Consider the following 13804-nt stretch of genomic DNA (forward strand, 5'->3'; position numbering starts at 1 on the left):
TAGAAGTTTTTGGGGTATATGAGAATATATAGGAGGAAGATCTAGGTCAGGGGGTCACCGAGGGGCCCACAAGGTCGAGCGTGCGCCCTACCCCCCTGAGCACGCCCTCCACCCTTGTGGCTGCCCCGTGGCTCTTCTGACTTGCACTCCAAGTCTCCTGGGTGTCTTCTGGTCCAAGAAAAGTCATTGCGAAAGTTTTATTCCGTTTGGTATTCCTTTTCTGCGAAACTCTAAAACAAGGAAAAAACAGGAACTGGCACTGGGCTCCAGGTTAATAGGTTAGTCCCAAAAATCATATAAAATAGCATATTAATGCATATAAAACATCCAAAACAGATAATATAATAGCATGGAACAATCAAAAATTATAGATACGTTGGAGACATATCTGCGGACAAGTGCACTAGGGTGGAGGAAGGCCGCCTCTCCCTCCTCAAGCATCCGGACGAAGATCCCGAAGACAAGAAGGCCAAGACCAAGGAAGTGAAGCGCAAGGGCCCCGTGATGACCCACAAGTTTAGGGGATCTATCGTAGTCCTTTCGATAAGTAAGAGTGTCGAACCCAATGAGGAGCAGGGGCAAATGACAAGCGGTTTTCAGTAAGGTATTCTCTGCAAGCACTGAAATTATGGGTAACAGATAGTTTTGTGATAAGGTAATTTGTAACGGGTAACAAGTAATGAAAGTAAATAAGGTGCAGCAAGATGGCCCAATCCTTTTTGTTGCAAAGGACAAGCCTGTACAAACTCTTATATAGAGAAAAGCGCTCCCGAGGACACATGGGAATTATCGTCAAGCTAGTTTTCATCACGATCATATGATTCGCGTTCGTTACTTTAATAATTTGGTATGTGGGTGGACCGGTGCTTGGGTGCTGTCCTTCCTTGCAAAAGCATCCCACGTATGATTAACTCCTATTGCAAGCATCCACAACTACAAAAGAAGTATTAAGGTAAACCTAACGACAGCATGAGACATATGGATCCAAATCAGCCCCTTACGAAGCAACTCATAAACTAGGGTTTAAGCTTCTGTCACTCTAGCAACCCATCATCTACTTATTACATCCCAATGCCTTCCTCTAGGCCCAAACAATGGTGAAGTGTCATGTAGTCGACGTTCACATAACACCACTAGAGGAAAGACAACATACATCTCATCAAAAATATCGAACGAATACCAAATTCACATGACTACTTATAGCAAGACTTCTCCCATGTCCTCAGGAACAAACGTAACTACTCACAAATCATATTCATGTTCATTATTAGAGGGGTATTGATATGCATAATGGATCTGAACCTACGATCTTCCACCAAATAAACCAACTAGCATCAACTACAAGCAGTAATCAACACTACTAGCAACCCACAGGTACCAATCTGAGGCTTTGGGACAAAGATTGGATACAAGAGATGAACTAGGGTTTGAGAGGAGATGGTGCTGGTGAAGATGTTGATGGAGATTGACCCCGTCCCGATGAGAGGATCGTTGGTGATGACGATGGCGATGATTTCCCCCTCCCGGAGGGAAGTTTCCCTGGCAGAACAGCTCTGCCGGAGCCCTTGATTGGTTCCGCCAAGGTTCCGCCTCGTGGCAGCGGAGTTTCTTCCCGAAAGCTTGCTTATGATTTTTCCCAGGGTAAAAGACTTCATATAGTAGAAGATGGGCACTGGAGGCCTGCCAGGGGGCCCACGAGGCAGGGGCGCGCCCAGGGGGGTAGGGCGCGCCCCCACCCTCGTGGCCAGGGTGTGGGCCCCCTCTGGTACTTTCTCCGCTCAGTATTTTTTATTAATTCCAAAAATTACTTCCGTGAAGTTTTAGGACTTTTGGAGCTGTGCAGAATAGGTCTCTAATATTTGCTCCTTTTCAAGCCCAGAATTCCAGCTGCCGGCATTCTCCCTCTTCATGTAAACCTTGTAAAATAAGAGAGAATAGGCATAAGTATTGTGACATAATGTGTCATGCAATAAATATTGATATAAAAGCATGATGCAAAATGCACGTATCAACTCCACCAAGCTTAGACCTCGCTTGTCCTCAAGCGGAAGCCGATAACGTTAAATATGTCCACATGTTTAGAGATAGAGGTGTCGATAAAATAAAATACGGACATGAGGGCATCATGATCATTCTTATAACAGCAACATATATGGATATTGTCATATGATTTCTTATGCTCAAGTAACAATCTATTCACAATGTCAAGTATGAATCAGAAACTTCATTGAGAACTAACAAACCATGATCTCGGTCATTGAAGCAATTGCAATTTATCATAACATCGGAAAGAATCAATATAAGAGCTTTTCAGCAAGTCAACATACTCAACTATCATTTAGTCTTTCACAATTGCTAACACTCACGCAATACTTGTGGTTATGGAGTTTTAATTGGATAGAGAGAAAGATAGGGGCTTATAGTTTTGCCTCCCAACCTTTTACCTCAAGGGTAATGTCAACAATAATAATTCATGCTAACTTACATCCAATTGGATATATATATCAGGATCTTTCCAACACAATGTGCTTGCCAAAGGATATATATAGCAAGAGAACCCATCTAATAAGTCTAGGTTTAGCATCTTTCTTTTCCATAAGATATTTAATAGCAGCATGATTAGTGTGAACAGTTACTTTAGAAGCAACAATATAAGGTCGGAACTTATCACAAGCAAATACAACTGCTAAAAATTCTTTTTCAGTGGTAGCATAATTTCTCTGGGCACTGTCTAGAGTTTTACTGGCATATTGGATAACATTTAATTTCTTATCAACTCTTTGTCCTAGAACAGCACCTACAGCATAATCACTAGCATCACACATAATTTCAAAGGGTAAATTCCAATCAGGTGGCTGAACAATAGGTGCAGAAATCAATGCTTTCTTAAGTATTTGAAATGCTTCTACACAATCATCATGAAAGACAAAAGGAATATCTTTTTGTAAGAGATTTGTCAGAGGCCTGGAGATTTTAGAGAAGTCCTTAATAACCTCCTATAAAACCCGACATGACCAAGGAAACTTCTTATACCTTTAATGTCCTTGGGACACGACATCTTTTCAATAGCATCAACTTTAGCTTTATCAACTTCAATACCTCTTTCAGAAATTTTATGCCCCAAGACAATACCTTCATTAACCATAAAGTGGCACTTCTCCCAATTCAAGACAAGGTTAGTTTCTTCACATCTCTGCAAAACTCGATCAAGGTTGCTCAAGCAATCATCAAAAGAAGTTCCATACACGGAGAAATCATCCATGAAAACCTCAACAATCTTTTCACAGAAGTCAGAGAATATAGCCATCATACATCTTTGAAAGGTAGCAGGTGCATTACATAAACCGAAAGGCATATGTCTATAAGCAAAGGTACCGAAAGGGCAAGTAAAAGTGGTCTTTTCTCGATCTTCTTTTGACACAGGTATTTGAGAGAAACCAGAATAACCATCTAGAAAGCAAAAATATGTATGTTTGGATAATCTTTCAAGCATTTGATCAATAAAAGGTAAAGGGTAATGATCCTTTTTAGTAGCTTTATTTAATTTGCGGAAATCAATTACCATTCTATAACCTGTAACAATTCTTTGTGGGATCAATTCATCTTTATCATTAGGAACAACAGTAATACCTCCCTTCTTAGGGACACAATGGACAGGACTTACCCACTGACTATCAGCAATGGGATAAATTATACCTGCCTCTAGAAGCTTTAGTATTTATGTCCTTACCACTTCTTTCATCTTAGGATTTAACCATCGTTGGTGATCAACAACTAGTTTAGCGTCTTTCTCCAATTTTATTTTGTGTTGGCATAGAGTGGGACTAATGCCCTTAAGATCATCAAGAGTATATCCAATAGAAGCACGATGCTTCTTCAGAGTTTTCAATAATTTCTTTTCTTCACGCTCTGAAAGGTTAGCACTAATAATAACAGGATATATCCTCTTCTCATCAAGATAAGCATATTTAAGAGTATTAGGTAACGGTTTATGCTCAAACACGGGATCACCCTTGGGTGGAGGAGGATCCCCTAGGATTTCAACAGGCAAATTGTGTTTCAAAATAGGTCCCTGTTTAACGAATAATTCATCTATTTCTCTTCTTTCATTCATAAACATATCATTTTCATGGTTTAGCAAATATTGTTCTAAAGGATCAGTAGGAGGCACGGCAATAGAAGCAAGACCAACAATTTCATCTTTACTAGGCAATTCCTCATCACGGGGTTGTCTATGAAATTTAGCAAAATTAAACTCATGAGACATATCACCCAAACCAATAGTAACAACATCCTTTTTGCAGTCTATCCTAGCATTAACAGCATTCAAGAAGGGTCTACCAAATATGATGCGACAAAAGATATCTTGTGGGGAACCAAGAACAAGGAAATCAGCAGGATATTTAACTTCCCCAACCAAGACTTCAACATCTCTAACAATCCCAACTGGTGAAATAGTATCTCTATTGGCAAGCTTAATTGTAACATCAATTTCTTCTATCTCAGCAGGTGCAATATCATGCATAATTTCTTTGTATAAGGAAGGAGGTATTGCACTTGGACTAGCACCCATATCACATAAAGCATGATAACAATGATCTCCTATTTTAACAGAAATAACAGGCATGCCTACAACAAGTCTATGTTTATTTTTATTATCAGGTCTAGCAATTCTAGCAGTTTCTTCACAGAAGTAAATGACTTGCCCATCAATATTATCAATCAAGAGATCTTTCACCATAGCAATACTAGGTTCAACTTTAATTTGCTCAGGGGGTTTGGGTGTCTTGATATTGCTTTTGTTGACTACAGTTGAAGCTTTAGCATGATCCTTTATTCTAATAGGGAAATGTGGTTTCTCAATATAAGCAGTAGGAACAATAGGATCATTATAAGTGATAGTCTTTTCTTCAACTTCAATAGGTGAAACTACTTTTACTTCAATGGGAGGATTATATTTAAACCACTTCTCCTTAGGGAGATCAACATGAGTAGCAAATGATTCATAGAAAGAAGCTACTATCTCAGAGTCAAGTCCATATTTAGTGCTAAATTCACGGAAAACATCGGCATCCATAAAAGATTTAACACAATCAAACTTAGGTGTTATACCTGACTCCTTACCTTCGTCGAGGTCCCAATCTTCAGAGTTGCGAATTATTTCCAATAAATACCATTTGAATTCAATAGTCTTCATCATAAAAGAGCCAGTGCAAGAAGTATCAAGCATGGAGCGATTATTGAGAGAAAGCCGAGCATCAAATTTTTGAATAATCATTTCTCTTGAGAGCTCATGATTGGGGCATGAATATAACATTGACTTAATCCTCCCCCAAGCTTGAGCGATGCTTTCTCCTTCGCGAGGCCAAAAATTATATATATAATTACGATCACGATGAACAAGATGCATAGGATAAAACTTCTGATGAAATTCCAATTTCAATCGCTTGTAATTCCATGATCCCATATCATCACATAGCCTAAACCATGTAAATGCCTCTCCCTTCAAAGATAAAGGGAAGACCTTCTTCTTGATAACATCCTCGGGCATACCTGCAAGCTTAAATAATCCACAAACTTCATCCACATAGATTAAGTGTAAATTGGGATGCAATGTTCCATCTCCTGCAAAAGGATTAGCTAGCAGTTTCTCTATCATACCCGAAGGAATTTCAAAGTAAACATTTTCAGTAGATTCAGTAGGTTGAGGGGTAGCTAATTGTGGTTCCGGACGAGGTGAAGATACCCCGAACAGACCCCTCAAAGGATTGTTTTCCATACTAACAAGTGACAGTAAATTTCAGCACACTATATAAATTTTTCCTTACCAAATTCCACCTACCAAAGGCGCTTCACTCCCTGGCAACGGCGCCAGAAAAGAGTCTTGATGACCCACAAGTATAGGGGATCTATCGTAGTCCTTTCGATAAGTAAGAGTGTCGAACCCAACGAGGAGCAGAAGGAAATGACAAGCGGTTTTCAGTAAGGTATTCTCTGCAAGCAGTGAAATTGTCGGTAACAGATAGTTTTGTGATAAGGTAATTTGTAATGGGTAACAAGTAATGAAAGTAAATAAGGTGCAGCAAGATGGCTCAATACTTTTTGTAGCAAAGGACAAGCCTGGACAAACTCTTATATAGAGAAAAGCGATCCCGAGGACACATGGGAATTATCGTGAAGCTAGTTTTCATCACGCTCATATGATTCACATTCGTTAATTTGATAATTTGGTATGTGGGTGGACCAGTGCTTGGGTGCTGTCCTTACTTGGACAAGCATCCCACTTATGATTAACTCCTATTGCAAGCATCCGCAACTACAAAAGAAGTATTAAGGTAAACCTAACCACAGCATGAGACATATGGATCCAAATCAGCCCCTTACGAAGCAACGCATAAACTAGGGTTTAAGCTTCTGTCACTCTAGCAACCCATCATCTACTTATTACTTCCCAATTCCTTCCTCTAGGCCCATACATTGGTGAAGTGTCATGTAGTCGACGTTCACATAACACCACTAGAGGAAAGACAACATACATCTCATCAAAATATCGAAAGAATACCAAATTCACATGACTACTTATAGCAAGACTTCTCCCATGTCGTCACGAACAAACGTAACTACTCACAAATCATATTCATGTTCATAATCAGAGGGGTATTAATATGCATAATGGATCTAAACATATGATCTTCCACTAAATAAACCAACTAGCATCAACTACAAGGAGTAATCAACACTACTAGCAACCCACAGGTACCAATCTGAGGCTTTGGGACAAAGATTGGATACAAGAGATGAACTAGGGTTTGAGAGGAGATGATGCTGGTGAAGATGTTGATGGAGATTGACCCCCTACCGATGAGAGGATCGTTGGTGATGACGATGGCGATGATTTCCCCCTCCCGGAGGGAAGTTTCCCCGGGAGAACAGCTCTGCCGGAGCCCTAGATTGGTTCCGCCTCGTGGCGGCGGAGTTTCTCCCCGAAAGCTTGCTTATGATTTTTTCCAGGGTAAAAGACTTCATATAGCAGAAGATGGGCACCGGAGGCCTGCCAGGGGGCCCACGAGGCAGGGGGGCGCGCCCAGGGGTAGGGCGCTCCCCCCACCCTCATGGACAAGGTGTGGGCCCCCTCTGGTACTTTCTCCGCTCAGTATTTTTTATTAATTCCAAAAACGACTTCCGTGAAGTTTCAGGACTTTTGGAGCTGTGCAAAATAGGTCTCTAATATTTGCTCCTTTTCCAGCCCAGAATTCTAGCTGCCGACATTCTCCCTCTTCATGTAAACCTTCTAAAATAAGAGAGAATAGGCATAAGTATTGTGACATAATGTGTAATAATAGCCCATAAAGAAATAAATATCGATATAAAAGAATGATGCAAAATGGACGTATCACCCCGCCGTGCTAGCGGCCAAGCCTGAACTGAAGTGTGGCCGTGATCACGACGAGCCTTCCTAGGATAGCCGCCCATTCTCTGTCTTCCACAGCATGCACACTCACAACACCGACGATTGTCAGGAGCTTAGAGCGCTTTGGGACAAGCACCTGGGCCGCCGCCCCGAGCACGGTGACCGTGGCTTTGGCCACGGAGGAGGCCGCGACGGAGGCTGGTGGGACAACCGCAACCCCCGGCAAGGCTGGCGCGACCAGCCTCGCGAGGGTGGCTGGCGCGATCAGCCTCGTGACTACCACTGGCACGACCAGCCTCGTGAGGCCCATCCTTAGGGCAATGCTAGACTCCCTCGGCTGCCGTGACCAAGGAGGAACAACGACAACCATCAAGACGATGGGGCTGGGGGCTATCAGGAGCCTCGTGCGATTGCCTGCATCCTCGGTGGTGCCCAGGCACTCACTTCAAACCGCATCTTCAAGAAGTTCTCTCACGAGGTGAATGCATCCCTCTTGAAGCTTGATGTTGTGCGTCCCCTCAGGTGTTCGCAGTATGCCATCACTTTCGACTCCAAGGACCACCTCATGTGCGTGGCCACTGCTGGCACGCTCCCCATGTTGTGCATGCCCACCATCAACAATGTCTCTGTTACCAATACCCTCATCGATGGCGGTGCTGGCCTCAATGAGCTCTCTGTCGAGACCTTCGAGACACTTCAAGTGCCCTATGATCAGCTCATGACCATCAGACCATTCTCTAGGGTCACTGACGGCTCCACCGTCCCCTTGGGACAGGTGCGCCTTCCTGTCACCTTCAGCAAGCGCGCCAACTATCATACTTAGCTCACCGACTTCAAAGTGGCCCACATCGGCCTGCCGTACAACGCCATCCTTGGGTTCCCTGCCCTCGCGAAGTTCATGGTGGCTACTCATCATGGCTACAACGTCCTCAAGATGCCAGGGTGCAGCGGTATTATCACTGAGCCTGTGATGAGAAGGATGTAGTCTGCTCCCTCGAGCATGCCTATCATACCGCAGTAGCCGAAAACTCCGATGGTGAAGGCGGCATCGTGCCTCCTGAGGCTATCCCCGCGAAGAAGAAGCAGCTCCTCCCCAAGGGCCGTCCTGAGGTGCAAATGGCATCTGCCGGATACGCTTCAGGCGCCGCTCCTATCGCCAAGGCGCCTCTTCCTCCTGCATAGGAAGGCGCGTCCGACGCTTCCCTCAAGGCGGGCTCAGGGGCTTCCATCTGGAAAGCTTCTGGCCTGACCGGTGCGACGAGGAAGGTGCTCGGGCACCACTTGGAGGCGTGCCTCACGCGCACCCCCGCAAGCAAGGAGCACGGTGCGAGGCGCCAGGTGCACAGGAATTCATCACCTAGGCGATTGAGGAACTTTAGGAAGCACAAGCCATGCGTGGCGCGTGCCGCCCCGCATGTCCCCCCAGAGCAGCTACTGCCCCCAACGCGGGTGGAGAGCTGTGTGTCTGTGTCAACATCCCTGGCCTCAACAGGGCCGTTTCACAGGACCTCTTCTGGCCGTCGCGCGTCGGCCGGAGTGGGGACTTCCCCTGCAACTATGTTCGCATGTTGTTTGGCCTGCTAAATATCGGCGCATCGTACCAACAGTTCACATAGCTCGCAATGGCATCTCATGGGGATCGGCGCTCGACGGTGGCGTCTCAGGAGGTCCCGGACCCTCGCGAGCCCATCGGGCCTCGCGAGCTTTTGAGCCTCCGGAGCCATCCGGCTCATGAGGAGCACGCCTCCACGACACGCTTCATCGAGTACCCCGACGCCTCTACACCACCGCTGCCAGGTGACTTTTTTTGTTCAATTGAAGGTGCCCCTCGGGCTGCATCATCCTCAGGCTACCACGGTCCATCCCTGCAGCTGCATCATTTTGTTCATGTACCCAAGATCAGTTATGAGTTGTTGCGACTGTTAACTTTGACCTTGGCACCTCATCACTTTCGGAGGCCCTGCCCCACGGGCTTCACGCGTCAGCAACTCTCCTCCTAAACGTCCCATAAGAGGGGGCTACCGTCCCGGTGCCCGTGCTCGGGTCCATCCCTATAGCGTCGATAAATCTAAGCGACCGAGCTCTGGCTCGTGGGCCAGCCCAGTGCAGGTCATCTCACTAGGACCTTAGTGCCTTGTCTTATCACGGAACAATTATGAGCATATCAGCAAGCGCGAGCTGCCCCTTGTACTTTGTGATTGGTTAATATGCAAGAACTTCGGGAGGCAGGCACTCGAGCGGCGCCTGGGCGACGTGCCACCGCCTCAGGAGGGCCGACCTCGATAGACAGCGGTTTGATCTGCGAAAGGCTAAGTAAAATCGCTCCATACGCCGCATTTCCCGGCCAAAGTCCCTTACCCCCTGGCCTTGTCCCAGGCATCGCGACCTGACATACTAGCGGTGGCTAAGCTCGCTCGAGGGCCGGGTCCTGAGGATGTATAGCACCTTGGTGAGCGAGGAAATGAGGGGAAAACCTCGCGAGGGAACTCAAGAAGAGGGGTGCAGTCCAACTACGTAGGCATCACTTGAAATGCTAAAGGACGCCAATCTTTTCACGCACCCCTAGCGGGACTTGTGTTGATTCATTTCAGAGCAAAAGCAGAGGGCCAAGCTCCAGGCAAGCGTGCCCTCGTGATGCAGGAACCCTTCACGATCCGTGGGCGCCCTAAGCTAAGTCATGTTTGTTGCGCCAGGTGTTGGCCTTACTATTAACGCTTCACCTTCGTTTTCACAATCTTGTCTCGGCACAAAATCCCTTTCTCTCTCAAAATCCGCTTGCGCGTCAAGGGGGGCCTCTTGAGCATCGCACCTCAGGAGCTCTTACCGGACCTCGGGCCGCTCACCTCCTGGCCTTGCACACGGCATCAAGACCTGGCATACCAGCGACAGCAGAAGCTTGCCTGGGGACTGGGTCCCGGTGACACAAAACACTAAGCTATCGCAAAGGAAAAGGGGCTCAAGCCCAAATGAGAGACACTAACATGATTTAAAACACAAATAGAGCATTAAGATAAGGGTGCAATTGCCGCGGTTCCTTACATGCCCCCATGGGGCCCTTAATGGTTTGATGCAGGAAATAAAAAGAAACAAAAGAAACGCGCCCCGAAGGTTGCCGCTCCTGAGGCTCCAGCGCCACCGATGCCCAGTCGGAGTTGTCCTCCACTTGACATGGTTGCACGGCGGCTCGTCATAGTCATCGTCGCTCCCGCTTCCCCAGGAGGAGGTGTCGTCGCTGCTAGACGAGCCGCGGCCATCGCCAAGGGCGAGTTCACTGTCGAGTACATCGCCGCCGCAATGGCCGTCGCCGTCGGAGGAGGGGTGGCCGTTGTCGCTGCTGTCGCACTTCGGAAGCACCCTAGGCATCCATCGTCCTCCTTGAAGATCTTCATGAAGAGCATCGCCACCCCGTCGAAATCGAAGTGGAGGGTGTGCCTCCCCTTCAGGCCGCGGGTGCGGGCGAAAGGCTGCCACCCTTGGGTCAGGTACACGTAGCCGGAGGGGGTGACCTAGACCTCCGCCCACGAGGACCTATTGCAGCAGCCGTCAGGCTGCAGCCACAGCCCGACCGGCCTGCCCGCCGCCAGTTCTACCCGGAAGTAGTTCGGGAGCTGTATCCAGGTGAGGGGAGGACTCTCCACCCACACGACAAACTCGTGGGCTGACTCGGCCGAGTGCGCCCATGGCCGAGGCGGTCGGGCACCGGTGCCGTTCCGTCCCCGCCGGGCACCAGAGTGCAGCTTTCTGGGGCCCTGCCCGCGGGAGGAGCTCTTCCCGCAGCTGCCGGAGCCGGCGCAGAGAGCCAGTGGAGTGCGCTTGTGCCCCTGAGGAGTCACCACGGGCGTTGCAGTGCATTTGCGGGGGCGGCCGCGCCCCCTCTTGGGCGGCGACAGCTTCGGCTCCTCCCGTGGAGGTTTGCCCTTCTCTGCGGTGGTGAACCTCTTCACAAGCACCATGGCTGCCGCGGCAAGGGGTGGAGGCAGAGAGACGGGAAGACAAAGATGAGTTAGGGGCTCCGCTCCCTTCGCCCCCTTATAGGCAATCGGAGAAGGCCAACCGGCATCCCTTCACCTTTGGAGGAATGATGGCCCCGCGGCATGTGCACGGATTTTGTCAGCCGGGCGGTTTCCGAGGCGATGTGGGGAAGTGGGGGCGTCCACGTCCTGTCGCGCGCCATGCGTCAAGCCTGGCCTGCAGGCGGTTCGGGCCCGTGTCTCTTCGCCGTCCCTTCTTTGCCTTCGCCTCGAAGCTAGGCCGAGTGTGTCGTGGGCCCGAGGGCTACTGTTGGTCTTCTGGGACCGGGGGTACCAAGACCCGTCTGCCTACGGCCCAGCGCGTGGCTCCATCAACGGCCCGACGGGTCCCAACACCAGGACTTCACGAGCAAGAACCTCATGAGGCGAACGATGACAAGGCCTCCCGAGGAGCCCCCCCCCCCCCGAGTCTACCTCCCGAGGAGCGGATATCTCTAGGCTTGCACCCACCTCGCAAGGCGCACGATGATGTGAGCCATGACGACCAATACCATGAGGGCGCTAGCGAGCGCAGGAGAGGACAATTTACTCTTTGGTTCTAAGGAGGCAAGGACGTACGCGGGTTCCTAAGGAATCCCCCAATGGTTTCCATTCCAGCGCAACAAGACCTAGACCGCTGGCTCGGCATGAGGAGGTCATCGCCGAGCCCACCACTGCGTCATGACCAGAAGCTTTGCAGGCGAAGACCACCTTTACTCAGGATAGGGTGTACTCCTGTGCCCCTTCAAAATTGGCCATTGTGGTATCCCTTCCCGCCTAAACCATGAGGGAAGAGGACCAAGGCCACTATAAATATAAGCTGGTCTCCACCTTAGAGAGTGATCGAATCTGGACTGTCGACTCTTGAGCCCTCGAGAGGCAGTTCATCATCATCCTCCTCGCGAGGCAATCCACCACAAAGCAGGAGTAGGGTTTTACAGCGCAAGGTGGCCCGAACCTAGGTAAACCACTGTGTCCCATCCTTCTTCAATCTTGCACGAGCTCGACATAGGTTGGTCGTGAGATAGCCAGCGACAAGCAGTGACTAAGCGAGGTTCATCGTGCACACCCTAGAGTTTGAACCTTTCTCGGGTCCGCGAATCCCCGATTCCGATAGTTACCTCAACGGGGATATGCATCTCCCCAATAATAAGATTTTGACATTTGTTTTTGACTCATGGAAGAAGGAATTGAAAACCTCCAATAATAATTGTTGAAACATTTTCAATACAATTAATTCTATTCACATGGAATTGTTTCTTCGGGAAGTGTACCGTATGCTTATTACCATTAATATCACCTTCATCAAATCTTATTAGAGAATCTACCTTCACTACCTATGTCGGGGTAACGAGACCATGTATTTCTTCAATAGGTGGTAAATTCTTAACATCTTCAGCTTTAATACCTTTTTCTTTCATAGATTTCTTTGCCTCTTGCATGTCTTCAAGACTGAGGAATAGAATGCCTCTCTTCTTCGGTGTTCGTTAGGTGGTGGTTCAGGAAGTGTCCAATCATTATCATTTCTCAACATATTATTCAGTAGTTCTTCAGCCTGTTCAACAGTTCGTTCCCTGAAAACACAAATAACACAACTATCTAGGTAGTCCCTAGAAGCATCGGTTAGTCCATTATAAAAGATACCAAGTATTTAATTTTTCTTAAGAGGATGATCAGACAAATCATTAAGTAATTGGAGAAGCCTCCCCCAGGCTTGAGGGAGATTCTCTTCTTCAACTTGCACAAAGTTAAATATTTCCTGTAAGGCAGCTTGTTTCTTATGATAAGGAAAATATTTTTCAGAGAAGTAATATATCATATCCTAGGGACTACGCACACAACCAGGAGCAAGAGTATTGAACCATTTCTTCGCATCGCCCTTTAAGGAGAAAGGAAATAACCTAAGAATATAGTAGTAGCGATTTTTTCCTCATGAGGAAATATGGTGGCTATATCATTTGATTTAGTAAGTTGTGCCACAACAGTTTTGATTCATAACCATGAAAAGGAACGAATTCCACCAAAGTAATTAACTCAGGATCGACAGAAAATTCATAATCCTTATCAGTAACAAAGATAGGAGAAGTAGCAAACCTAGGATCGTATTTCATTTTTTCCATCATAGATTTTCTTTCAGTTTACGTAGTAGTTTCTTAACATCTTCTCTATCATTACAAGCAAGAAATTCTCTAGCTATCTCCCCATCCATAACATAACCCTCAGGTAACTTAGTCATTTCAATTCTAGGAGAGCTAGGTATAATAGGTGAATCATAAATTTCATTTGTTTCAGCATTCTCCAGTTCTTTAGCTTTACCAAGTTGTTCATCAAGAAGTTCACCTAGTGGCACAATTTCATCAAGCATAGTACTAGCATCATCCAT

The sequence above is a fragment of the Triticum aestivum genome, chromosome 3D, assembly GCF_018294505.1.
Source record: "Triticum aestivum cultivar Chinese Spring chromosome 3D, IWGSC CS RefSeq v2.1, whole genome shotgun sequence".
Taxonomy (NCBI): domain Eukaryota; kingdom Viridiplantae; phylum Streptophyta; class Magnoliopsida; order Poales; family Poaceae; genus Triticum; species Triticum aestivum.